At 34.9% G+C, this 14145-nt stretch overlaps 1 protein-coding gene across 1 annotated transcript in view; it reads right to left on the bottom strand.

The window, feature by feature from the left end:
• The window catches only part of LOC119772515 (contactin-associated protein-like 2), a 255193-nt gene extending 245054 nt beyond the window's left edge, over positions 1-10139 (bottom strand). Inside the window, exon 1 of the mRNA XM_038268959.1 lies at positions 10056-10139. The gene's annotated coding sequence lies outside the window, so the exon portion shown is untranslated. The remainder of the gene's footprint in view (positions 1-10055) is intronic.
• Between the last annotated feature and the right edge of the window lie 4006 nt (positions 10140-14145).

The following is a 14145-nucleotide window of genomic DNA, read 5'->3' as shown; positions in this document are numbered from 1 at the left end:
AAAGGGTAGGATAGAAAATCTGACCGTTATTGACCCATTCGTATAATGTTTCCCAGTCTAATGCATCTGTGTGGCTTTGGACAGTTCTAAAACATTCGGACACTTAGCTAACCTTTTTTAGTGATCAATATTAGATTCCACATAAACTTTCATGTTCTACCTTGTGGCTTTGTTCATACACCCGATGAATAAAGCTCATTGCCAGAATACGTGCAAGAGCACCAAAGGGCATTAAATCAATTCAGCAAAGTGCACCTATTTCAGCACCTTATTTTCAGCTAATACCGAGTTAAAGAGATTTTATTCATATTTTTTTCCCTCAACTTTTTTTTTTTAAACATAATTAGTAGGCAAGAAATCTCACAGGAAGAAAATGTGTTTCAGAATTAAATACAGATGCCACAGGATGTAAAAGACAATGGAATAAGGAACCTTTTTAACTGAATCACAGTGAGATAAAACGCACAAAGGAATTAAGCCTAATCAGAATTTAAAACTATAAATATTTTTAGCAAAATATATTTTACTAAATGAACAGGAAAAATAATAAGAAAGATGAATGCCAGGTTATATTTGCTGGCTCTGTGCTCGTAAGACACTGATAATGTCAAATAAACGAGATGTTTCTGGCTGCAGATCTGCACTGTCAGGACCCAGACCTGCACTGTCAGGATGCTTCATTGCAGACTTGCACAATGCAGTCTCCTGCACTGTCAGGACTGGAGGTTTATTATGGAGTTTTATTTGAAGCCTTCAGGAAAAGCGCATAGCATGTATATGCTGCCAGATTTTATTAGAAGAAGAGGACATTTTTTGCGAGATGAGTGCTAGCTTAAATGAATAGAAGATCCTTGTGAATAGATAAATAGATTTCTATTATGAAAACCCAGCAAATAATAACGAGAATGTAAAATGCTTCCAGTATACTATAATTTACTTTAGAAAGGCTTGGAATAAACTTCCGGTTCTGAAAGCCCAGGAAACCTCAAAGTGCAGGTCTGCAACGAAGGGTTCTGACAGTGCAGGTCTGCCGCTAAAATGTCTTGAAATAAACTGTCGTCAAAACAGAGACCTCCTAAAATGATTTTAGGAGCATTTCCATCTCTGGTTTGGCCTTAAAAAATACTTTAGACACCAATAAAAACCCCTAATAGCTTTTATATACATCTATCTATCCTCTCACAGAGAAAACAGGCATAGTGTGAAAAAAATCAAGCAACTGTTAAACTATGTTGTCATGAATCTTTTTTTTTACTTTATACATTATTTTGTCACAAAAATCCTTGTTGATTAAGCTTCAAGGTTAAATAAAACTAATTAGACACTATTATTTAACAGTGTAAAGTTTTGCCTAAGAGACGAGACCAGGGTCACATTGAGGTCAGTCAAGTACCGCATAGAGTAGGAGGTTAAAATGTGTCCATGGAAACAAGCCTGGCTTTCTGAGCAACAAATAAAAAAAAAACAGATAATTACAGTATAATATATACCCATCATGGAAAAGCAGCAAGGTCCAAAATTTTTAATAAAATATTCATAACTTTTTTATTACATCTTTAATCAATAATTATGGATCATATGTTGTTTGTACACACATCAGTGTGTGAGTGTGTGTGTGAATGGGTGAATGAATGTAGTGTAAAGCGCTTTGGTCAAGTCTCCTAACTTGAATAAAGGCGCTATATAAGTACATGCCATTTACCATTTACAAACACAACAACCCTAGAGGTGATAGTAAAACTGCTTCTGTCAGGTTTCTGTTTCTGTTATTTTTTTCTTTTGAGTATTCAGTCTTACTTTACTCCTTGTCTTCTAGTGTTTAGTCTTCTTTTCTCCATGTTTTATATTCCTAGTAATTTAATTATCATTTTGTTGTTATTTCCAGTCTTCCAGGTTTCTATTTGTTGCTCTCTGCTGCCCTCTCATGTTCTCCTTCTTCCCTAGCTCTTTCCCTGTCTTGTTCTGTACACACCTGCTCCCAGTTTCCTCATTAGCCCCCTCTTTGTCTCAGTCTCCTTTAAAAGCCCTCTCTCTTCAGTTCCCCTTTGCTGGGTCCTCGTCAAACACCGTCAAACATGCTCCAACTCCTTCTCTCTGAGCCTTCCTCCTTATGATTGTGATTCCCCTGATGTCTCCATGGTTTCTGGTACGTTTAGACTAGTTTTCATGTTTTGATTTTTGGACACCTGGTTTCATATTTGTTTGGATTTTGTTTTGTTTTTGGATTGTTGGATAACCTGCCCTTTGTTTTCTGTTAACTCATTATTAAATCCACAAGAGATTCACCTCGGCCTCCCTGCCTCTGCTTTTGGGTCATCTAACCATAGCCAAATCGTGACAGCTTCATCATGTCCTAAAAGAAAGATGCCCTTATTTAGTGCGTCTTCCACAGATCCTTTCTCTAAGAGAAAAAATAAGAAGCAATTTTTTTTTGTTGTTTTCTTTTTTTAAATCAAATCCAGATAAAAAAATAAATTATCAAGTTTTCAACAATAATAAAGCTGAGGACTGGACTTTTGCTGCTTCTCCAGAGTTACATTGAGCTTCTGGTTAGCTTCTATTAACAAGACTCATCTTGCTTAGTCTATCTGTGTAGGTGGACAGCCTTGCTTGTAGGTTCTGGAGTCATGTTATTTGTTGTCTTTCTTTTTGAAGGAGGATTTAACAATACTCCAAATTATGCTCAATGTTAAGGGTGTTTTAAACTAAGCCTACTTTAGATTAACTCCATTTCTTTCCTAAACTGTCTGGATTAATAAAACGAAATTAAAGGGGTTGTAGAATGCAAACCAGAGTCATGGATGAATAATGATAGTTCAGGGAGTGAAATGGAAGTACAGAGAAGTTCAAATCCCATCCACACCTCCTTTCTCTGCAAATCTCACAATTCCAAACTTCCATCATATAAAGGGCGAATCCAAACGAAGAAGAGAAGAAGGGTGGTGCCTTATTTGGTTCTGGTCTGTACTTTTGTCATGCCCTGAAATTTACATATAAAAAAAGCCCACCGGTTCACCAGCCCAAGAACATGAATAGAGGTCGCAAAGATGTAAGACAATAGTTTAGCTGTTACGCCTATAGTTGTGTTTACTTCCACAAGAACTACGTGCTGCACTGTATTCGACCAAAATCACAGAAGATTGTGAAACCCCCCTCAGACATTTTTTTTAGGTATGAAAAGTAGGACATGTCCGGGAAAAAGAGGACGTGTGGTCACACTTCCACAACAATTTCAATGTTTCAGTGAGTGAGTGAGTGCTTGTTGTTATGATGCATCTGTGCTCAGCAGCTTCACTCATTGTTAACCAACCAATCAGCGCACAGCTCATTTAAATATTCATGAGCATACCATAAAAGAAAGAAAACCTGTTGTTTCATTCTACGGCTTTTAACCAGGCTTGCATTAGGGCTCATAGAACAGCAGATATGCCATTTTCAGCCCAACCAATATTACACATTCAGAGACCTTAAGGACCAGCACCAAATATATAATATATGTATAATTGCTCTATGACCCCTTTAAAATAAATACCACATAATCTTTTATCCTTTTTTTTATAAAGCTTAGGAAGCATTTCTTTAATTTTTTACTTCAGAGTTATGCACCATTCTGTGCTGGTCTATCAAACATAATCCAAATAAAATGCAATATGGCTTTTAGCTATCCCTTGATAAATTAGGAAAAAGGTTTGTAAATACCTCTGAGACCCACAGTTCATCAGAATAAGCTCATGACAAACTTAGTGTGTTCATTTATAAAATATTTTAACTTTAGCTTCTTCTGGTTCTTGGTTATGCAACACAAACATATTATGACCTGTCTCAATACTGATCTAATTGATTTCTCCTGTAGTGTTTACCTTAATGATAATGGAAATGAGCATGTAAATTCCCAAGCATGGTGGATCATGTCTCCTTTATAGCCCTTAGCTTTGGCACAGACACATACACAGATGTACACATACACGTTCACTCTTATTGCACAGTCTTAGATGAGTCATAATATGGCATTGCTTTTAATTATCACACACTCTAAAAGCCCAGAATTATCATCTACAGCCCACATATTTGGTGATTATGCTTGGAACATAACATCTATATTTATCTGCCTCCTTCTCCTCCTACAACTACTCCTTTGTGCTTCCCTGGTTTCTTTTTTTTGGTCATAGACCAACAATATACCTCTCCCCTGTTACATCTTTCCTTTGGGAAGAAGACAAACATTTTAAGAGGGGCAGATTCTAAGCAGCCGTGGAGTAGTATGAGAGAAGGATGGGTAAATGAACAGACAAATGTATGTGTTCTTATTCACTGACTGAATGCCCAAGGAAAGAGGAGTGACAGGGTAATCATGAGAAAGCACTGCAGGCTTCAAAACACAGCTGACAGACATTTCTGAAATATGATGCATCTGACCGGAGGGGTGTGCATATGCGAGCAGTTGCACATCTCTCTCTGTTATCACTGATGTCTGAGTTGTAAGTATGTGTTTACCTGATTGTGTTTTATTATTTGTAATCTAACAGATGTCAAGGCATGGTAGGCAACATTCTTATCTGTCAGAAACAACCTCTAAGCTTGTTTGGGACTTTTCTTATATCACATTGTTCTTCAGAGATAGTATATCAAATGTCATTTCAATAAAAAAAAAAAAAAACTCCAAAGATTAAAAAAAAAAAACCCAATAAAAGACTGTTTCTTAACAATACGTTAACATAAGTCAGTCTTCAAAAAGTGTGCTTTTCCTTTCTATTTTTGCTTCTTTGGGTGAAATCTTGTTTTTTATTGGTAAAACGGTAAACAGTTCTTTTTTTTGACACAGCATACAGTTTTAATCAAATATTTCTCTTAATTCTAGCAAATTTTGTTCATGCCTTGCAGCTGCTGGTGGTTGACAGCATGATTCATATCAAATAAACAATAGAGCTTTGATACTGCTTTGCTGAATTTGAGAAATAGATATTGCATCAAAATAACACAGCTTTTGAATATCAGGTGTTCTTGCAAATGTCATCTTGCATTGTCGTTATTTTCAAGGTGCAATCAATAGTTTTGAATGTGTGAGGAATACCTAAAAAAGACAGATGTCTTTGTTTCTACGTGAATTATTCCGTTTTCCTTTAAAATCAAGCAATGCAGCTGTTTTAGTTAGTGTGTGTGTAAAGTGCTGCACATCTTGTCATCCTTATCATGACTTAGTTGCTTCTTTGGACACGGGGAGGAAATGAAACAAGGGAACGTAATCAATGAAGCTGAGGACTGACTAGAATACAATACATGCCCTTGTGTTTATACTCACAAGTTCAGGCACACTCACAGACATATCAACACACTATATAATCACATCTTCACAATGGAAGATGTATGTGTGTCACTTATAAAAGTAATTTATGCACAGCCTTAATTGAAATTGTTATCAAAATCAATTTGGCGCCTTTTAATAGGATGAGAGCGAAGAGGTTTGCAAGAGAGTCTGTTCCCTGGATGATGCATTTGTTCAAAAGGAGGAGTCGATTGGGGACTGTTTATTTTTTCTCTGGTCTGAAAACGTGCACTGCAATTTTTTTTAGGAAACTAGATTAATTGAAATTATTGCTTATTTATGTTAATAGGAAAGGTTTATGACAGGGTCTGTGTGATCATCTGTGAAGTCTAATATACATCAAACACAGCTGAGAAACCAATATATATATTTTTTTATGGATTCACAAAAATCTAAATCAAAATTCTATTCTTGGTATGTCCAAGGCTAAATGTGTTGTATGTTTCCAAGATAAACTGCCCTAAAATTAAAGTACCAAGGAACGCTAGCCATTATTTCCAAAGTTTTCTCTCTGAACCTATGTACCTATGAACATATCTGAAATTATTTTAAGTGCATTTTGCCAAACCAGCTTAATTCATAGGAAGTAACCTAAGTTGTTTTTATAAAACACAACAAATAGAATACAGTGAAAAAATGTTTTAGTAATCATTTGTTTTTGACATTTAAATATGCCAAAGTGCTTAAAATATACTTTTTATAAAGCTCATGTGAATTAATGTACCTATAATCCCAGTGAACGTGTATATGTTACTTTATGAGCTTTGTTATACTTTTTTTTAATTGCCAATGATATATTTTTTATATAAATGTACAGAAAATATCAGTATGGTTAATAAAAAATTTAACAAATATGTTGTGAGGAAGATAATTTTCTACACTTCTGATTAAAAGTCAGAAATAAGTTTTATTTCACGCAGGTTAAAGTGGTTGTTAGAACTGTAAAGATTTAAAATGCAAATATTATAAAAACAGGAGCAAGAGATAAAAAGACAAATTGTTTATAGTGTGTGTGTTTAGATTCAGCAAAGGCTGTTTTGTGTTTGATCAAAAATTTTGTCATAAAATGGAAAATTAACTGGAGCTATTTTCTATGTGGCACAGTGGAGGAGGCACCATTATGACCTGGACAAGTACTGTAGTTTATTCAGAGAAAGAATGAGGATTTAAGGTATCAAACTATTGCTGTCTATGTAGACTTGTTGCACCAGACATCCCTTTTCACTGAGGGCACTTATCTGTGTGCTAATTAAGAGTTATTGCATTGCAATTAAATATGATTCTCTGACAAATGCATTATTTGAGGAATATACCATCTTTTATTTCAGGCCTTTCTACATGTTCCCAAAATACACTAAAAATGTTTAGTGCTGGGTGAGAAGGAAAGATAAGCTCAAGACTTTAGATCACCTTTATGAAGCATTCTAATTGAAAAAAACTTGTTCAAGCATGACTGCTGTATATTAATTTGCAAATCATAAGTGTGCTTATAAGTTTACATACCAAACAGATTCATAATTAGAGTTTTTATTTCACTAAATATAAACTATAAAAAAAAAAAAAAAAAAAAAAAAAAACATTTATGCTGATTGTTTTGGTTCATTTATTATAAAACTGAGTTTGTTTTTAAAATGATAATAAAAACAGAAGCTTCATTATAGGCCAGAGCCTGCATATATTGAAGGTCATTCACAAGATTTTTGGGTGAAAAGCTGCACATAGGTTGATATGGTACAGTTATGATTATCGTTTTGAATGAAAAAATTGGAAAAAGGAAAATTATGACATGCCAATTTCCATTAAAGACAGAAAAAAAATCTGCTGCAAGTAATAAGTGTTACACAATAATTTTTATGTATTAGTACAGGGTTTATTTTTTTTAATGCTCATTTAATGCTCCTAGAAATTATTTTAATGCCAACAACTAGTACCCATGACTCTGATATATATATATATATTTGTTTTTTTTTTGTTTGTTTTTTTCAGAAGAAAAGAATAAATAAAATACATTTTTTATAAACATGGCAAAATCCTTCTTTATCTTTACCGTCGACAGACTCCAGACATGTCTCAAATTCCTCGTTTTAATTAGCATTTTCCCATTCCTGTCTCAAGCTTCTTTTCCAAACATATGGCTTTACGATCAACTGCAAGCAGTTCCGCACAAAGACACTGAAACAGTTATATCTGATGTATTTGACAAAATAGTTTTTATAAACGTTCTTTTTTTAATTTGAGCATTCTAAATGCCACAATAATCACATTTAATAAATTTTAATGCCAATTAAGGCCTTCATTTAAAAAAATTGTACTTTAATGACTTTTAATGATTTTCAATGACCCACGGAAACCCTGTAGTACGTTTGCCTGTAGTTTTGTGCTATTTCAATGTATTATTTTCTTAAATGGGAGGCCATGTAAACAGTAACTGGACATCCTGTAAACAAGCCAGTGGTTTACAGTTACAGTTTTTTTTACCGTCCAAAGTTTGGGAAAAGATGAATTGATACAACGGTACTGAACTGCATGGTTATATACTGGTTGAGATCTTCATCTCATACGTTTGACTCTAGAAAGAAGTTTAAGTAAAGATTAAGCAAACAGTAAATTGTGCTAATGTTGCATCACTATGTTAACTAGGCTGTTGCCAGATTGATATGTGTAGAACTGTATTGAGTTCTACGTTATCAATCTGGGATGCCTGCCGTTCAGTCTGTCCGTGAAAAGGAGGGATGTTTAGTACAATACTTGAAGCTGATTGGATGACGTGCCAGCTACACTGAAAAAAAGAATTCAACCCCCTTTGGCATTTACTTAATCATATTTAGTTACTTTAACACAATTGTTTTATGTCCTACCCTGCTAACATGAAAGAATTGTGTTAAAGTAACTATATATGATTAAGTAAATACCAAAAACTGTTGCATTACTTTTTTCAGTGTAGTAACCACCTTCCATAATACGCTTCTAGCCAATCATAGAGGCAAATCAAGACATTGAAGAAAAGCACAGACATCTTTCCCATCTACAAATGCTGAATGACTGTCGTCATTCCTACAAGTCCAGCCCCATAAAACACTGCTGGCATCAGCTGGTTATCATGAGATGGACGTATTAGTGGGAATCCTTCAAGATAGATTTGTTTTGAGACTGAAAACTTAGATCTTGCGACAATCCAGCTTGCAGTGCAAGGTTATCACTATGTAGTCAGTGAGGAAAACTACGACTTGGAGTCCCACCAGGTTTCCCAGATGCTGCATAATATAGAAGAGAACAGATCTACCACTAATAACACCTAACATTCAAGATTTCCTAAATTTGATGCAGCAATATAAAGTCAGTATTTAACTTCCATAAGCTTATGGAATGTCTTTATATATGCATATCTTTATATTTGACCCGTTATGTAACAATATATCAGTGAGTTGTAAGTACCTCTTCCTTGTGTATTAGGACTACATGAGGAAGAGCAGTAGAGATAGCTGAACCACTGACCTTAGAAAGATCTCTCCAGGATTCTGGACAGCAACATAATTTTTAGAGCTCTTATGCTTTACCTCAAAAATAGATGCATATTTCTTTTAAGAAAACTTCAATGATCAAGTGGAATAAAATCCCCTCTGTTACCTATAATTGAGCTTTGTTTGGTTTTTGAGTAAAAGGTATTTTCCTATAGTATCACTGACAAGCCAGAGATTGTCCATGCATGATTTAAGTGATTGTAGGGTACGATCAAAGTGTTGTAGAGGAGCAAAAACCTATGATCACTTCACAGCAGCTCAATAAAAAGCATATCTACAGTATAGTGCCTGCTGCAAAAAGTAGAAATAGGGAATATATAGAATATAACAGGACAATTAATAAAACATTTTTGAGGGACTTCGACTGTCATTTAGAGGTGTTCAAACTATAAGAAGAAAATGAGGATGGATTCTAGGCATAGGCATCCTGTCTCTTCCCTGTACAATATGAACAGGTTGAAAGTCCATCATAGTAAATACAACATTTATTAAGACAGCTTTGAAGAGAAATTAGCAAGCACCAGGTCAGAAGCCTCGAAAGACAAAACACTGGAAAGCACTAGCATAAAAAATAAGTGGTTTGGGAGTGACCATGTGAGTCTCTTTACCTCAGTATGACTGAGCCACTACCAGGAAGGATGGGAGCTTTACCCTCTGTCAAAATGAAGTGCCTCAATTACTAGACTTTAAATCCTAACCTAAATACACTAAGTATCCAGCCGAACAATTTTTATGAGTATGTACATAAAGCAAAGTATATACTTTAAGAAAAGAAGGAGTGTTATGACATGAAAATGTAAAGATCATGTGCAAACAGGAAGATCGCTCCTTGTGGAGGATCTCCCCGACTGAAACACATTGAGGAACATCATGAAAATGTTTTTAAAACATGAATTAGTGTAAAAACATCTTTTACTCTTGTAGATCCACTGATCGTTTATCCCTTTAATAGCAATGATTGTTATTATTACTAATCTTGACATTATGCCCAAATATTTTCAAAGCTATAAAGATCAAATGAAACTCAGCTTTAGAGCACAACAATGAACAGGTAGAAGTCTTTTGGACACTTTTTCCCTATTTAGTCTTGATCAAGCGTCTCTTGAATATCTTTTTGTCTGATAGTCCAGGCTTTTTAGCATGAATATTATGAAAGAATGTGAAAACTATAAGGAAAACTAGAATTTGCATTGATGTTTGTATTCACTCACAGTAGGAACATCCATACACTTCAATGCGGAGACCAATGCGTCCCTCTTCACTCCAGGCAACTGGGATGAGCCTTAGGAAGCGAGCCACAATTCCCTGCTGTAGTTCATGACGAACTGCACTTTCTGAATTGGAATTTCCAGAAAAGGCCTGGGAAATAAAAACAAAACAAAACAGTTATAAATAACTATTCCAGCATTTATACACATATGACAATTATTTTAAAATAAAGAAAAATGTTTTTTAGAAAAAAGCTGTCACAAGACACATTTTGAGAATGTTAATAGTAAATTCTCCAAAAGAGTAACTGAGTTAGTAACTCAGTTAATGCACAAAATAACTACACTAGTCACTCTGCAAAGTAACTTTTTATGATCTAAAATGTTGAACAATTTGGATGTGTGTCCTGTTATTGGAACTTTAAATACAAACATAAGTTTAACTATGTATTATAAGATGTTTAAAATTTATTTTAAAATTGTTTTATCAGAGGAAAAAAACAAATGAGATGTATTAGATAGCTGTTTGTGATTTTACACCCCTCAATTAACATAAAAAATAGGTTTCAAGCTGAAAATAGATATTGTCTAGCCATTTAAAATAAATCAAATATACTCTGCAATAGAATTAAACAGGAGTTACACAGTTCCTGAAAAAAAAAAACCTTGCAGGACTGAATAATCCCAGTATATTTGTGTAAAAAATGGCAAACAATCCAAGTGAATCCAGCACAGCACAGAAAGTAAAAAGCTGCTGGTGGGCATCTGGCTCTCAGTCTGTTATTAGCGGGTAGGTGATGTGAAGATTTTTTTTTAGATTATGGATGCTTCAAACTTACATACAGTATATAAGGTCTTTGTTCCTGCACATGATGAGGAAATCACAGAGACATTTAGCCCTTGACTTAAGCAAGTGCTTCTCTTTAGAAATGCAGTCATTGAATCAGTGGCTCTGATCCATCGATTGTCAGCATTGCGTTCTGCGTTTCAACTCCCCTCTGCCAATCGGCATATGCCTATCTCAGCTCCTGTTACCCATCTCTACAGTAGAAAGCATTCATCCGTGTTTTGAACATGGTTAAAGCAAACGAGTAAATTCTACAAGACCCAACTTTCACAAAAGGAAACTATTGGTGCACAGATTTATCGGCCGGCTTTTCGATCTGCCTCAATTTTCTTAATTTTGGGAGGTCATGATCGGCCAATACGTAGATGTGGAACCGATCTTTTCCACTAATCTGATCTTCCTGTGTAAAACCCACCCACTGTCAATGCCTTAAACTTTGATTTATAATTGACAGTAGTTATTTCAGATGTTTTTTACTGTTTCATCAGCAATGATTAATGTTTTTTTGTAAGATAAGATTGAAATATCTTGTCTTGTTATCTCTATCTTATTATGATTTTAATATTTGATGTAGATTTTGCTTATTTAATTTCACATAAACAAACAGCATGGGGTCTCCTAGAGGAACCATGACAGCTTTGACATTTGCAGCATGGTTCTAATTATGTTCTTAATGACCAAAAAAGGAATAGGAAAGTATGGAGAATAATTTTTGTCCTCCATTACATTTCCATTTAAATTGTTAAATGTTTTCACTTCTGGATTTAAAGAATAAAGTACTTTTAAAATGCAGGTAAAACAGCCTACAATAACAGCACAAAATTATTTATGAGTAATGCTTTTATCATAGCATCTGAGTTGTGATGAAAATGTTTCCAATAATTAGTAAAAATAGACTTTAAAATTATTATTATACAACCTTGCTGAATGCAAGTTCACCTTGGCACGCATTCAGTTTAGTTTGTTTTAAGCTGGTTTAAGGAGCAGGATATAAAAGGAGAACCTTCAATATCACTTAAAATGACATCTAAAAATATAAAAACAACCAAATTCCCAAAATACCATAGCAAATTCAACAGAAACGTATAAAACATCATTATTCCATAAAGTGTATGTATTTGCTTAAAAGTACTTTACAAGATATGTTGAAATGCAGAAAAAATTATAAACTGGTTCAGATGTTTTTAGAAATGGAAGAGCAGTCAGGTGTCCAGTGACATGACTAACAGCAATATGGGGAAAACAGAAAGTGGAGATGGTAAGCATCTGGCATTGTAAGACAGGGACACTAGAACAGCCCCCCAAAGACCAAGCAAGCATATCACCATTGACACTGCAAGTATGACTATTATGACAGGTCTTGTTGAGCTTGCTTGTTGTTTGGATATGTCAGCTCTGGAAGCCAGCAACCACACAGAGAATCATAAGACATATATCAGATGGCTTCTTTTTATTACATTTGCCTTTTTACTATTAAACACAACCAGATTTACACAAGTTTCCTACAGATAATTCCATGTTTGTTGGAAAATATATCCTTCTAATTCATCACAACCTAGTGATAGGACTCACTTAAATGAGGTGCATGGAAAGCATCCAGACCAGGGGTGGACAACTCCAGCCCTTGAGGGCCAGTTTCCTGCAACATTTAGATTCATCCTTGGTCCAACACACCTGAATCAAATGGTTCAATTACCTCCCCAGTATGCAATCAATTTCTCCAGAGTCCTTTTAATTATCTATTTACTTGATTCAGGTGTGTTAAGTAAAGACATATCAAACAGTTTCAGGATACGGGCCCTCCAGGACTGGTGTTGCCCACCCCTGATCTAGACTATATCATTAACAACACACAAATTATGAAAGTTTACTACATTTTATAGGTAGATCAAGCATTTTTTATTGGTTCTTTTTACCTTTTTATAGCACTTCTCTATCTTTTTTTCTAGAAAGTTGTCCTATGAAATCTATACCACTATACGTCATGTTTTCACACAAACGCACAAAACAATCACCACATTATGCTCTGGAAATAGAGTCACCATTGAGAAAGAAAGCTGCACTCAAATAAAAAGAAAATTACACTCCTTCTGTCTGAAATCAAAATCAGAATCATACAGCTTTAGTTTTTTGTTAGTTATACATAATTACAATTTTTTTCAAAATTGCTCCAAGATTTATTATTATTATTATTATTTATTCAAAATACTGGTGGGCCGTTATTGGTGTTAACGTGCCGCATTAATGTCAGACTCTTATCGGGTGATTAACAACAAAATGTCGCCATTAATCTATTCTCAAATATGATTGGGAGCTGGTTTTATACTAAGTAAGCTACCATGACTTTTCCCTTCAAATTTAAGCACGGATATATATCTGCCGCGGATGTATATCTGGGGGCGACAACAAATCAGTCTTCCAACCTGTTTAGGCCTACTCTGAAATTAGCAAACTGAACGTGAAGTGCTAACATGGATGCAGCTATAAAGCCACTGGGTTTGCTTCAGGGAAAATTAAGAATTTAAGAAGCTTCCCAATAGAAACCTTGACAAGACTAAAGCTGTTTGTTTCTTGTTCAATGCGGAATTAGTACCACCTAAACCTAAAGCTTCACTTAGTCAATGAGGAAGATGGCGACCGGGTCAAGCACTGATGTAGAGCAGGCCAAGAGTCGTGTTCGTCAAAATACAATGTTTGAGTGCAACCGAGGCAAGGCCCTCAGCACAGCTCTACAGTCAAGCTATCCAATCTCCTCGCTCAGTGGATTGCCGTCAGACGCCAGCCGATCTTCATGGCTAAAGACAATGGGCTCAAGCTTGTTCTCAATGCGGCTACAGGCGACCCATCTTAAAAACTACCTGTGAGCCTAACTATCATAAGCAAAATCAATCAATGTAGCTTAAATTTCAAGAGTTTCATGTTTATTATTTTTTATTTTTTCTTCAGACCACAAGAGACATTACTAATACCTGGCTTGAGGAACCCGTTCAAAGACTTATTTTTACTTAATATTTAGGTGGCACACACATATCATGAATGCCTTTGGCAGAATTCAAATGTGTAGAATTCAAATTTAATCTAGATTAATCTAGATTAATTCCAAGATTACAGTGAGATTAATCTAGATTGACAAGAAATAATCTATTCTCACCACTAATTCAAACTTATTGTACAAGAAATGTTGAGTGAATCCTAAAGTTATGTGGGATGCAGTTGTGAAAACAAATGTAATTAGCTGAATAATAA

Source organism: Cyprinodon tularosa, unplaced genomic scaffold (genome assembly GCF_016077235.1).
Source record: "Cyprinodon tularosa strain WSP-4 unplaced genomic scaffold, ASM1607723v1 ctg711, whole genome shotgun sequence".
Lineage (NCBI taxonomy): Eukaryota > Metazoa > Chordata > Actinopteri > Cyprinodontiformes > Cyprinodontidae > Cyprinodon > Cyprinodon tularosa.
Note: the sequence above shows the minus strand (reverse complement) of the source record. Positions and strands in the feature narration are given on the sequence as shown.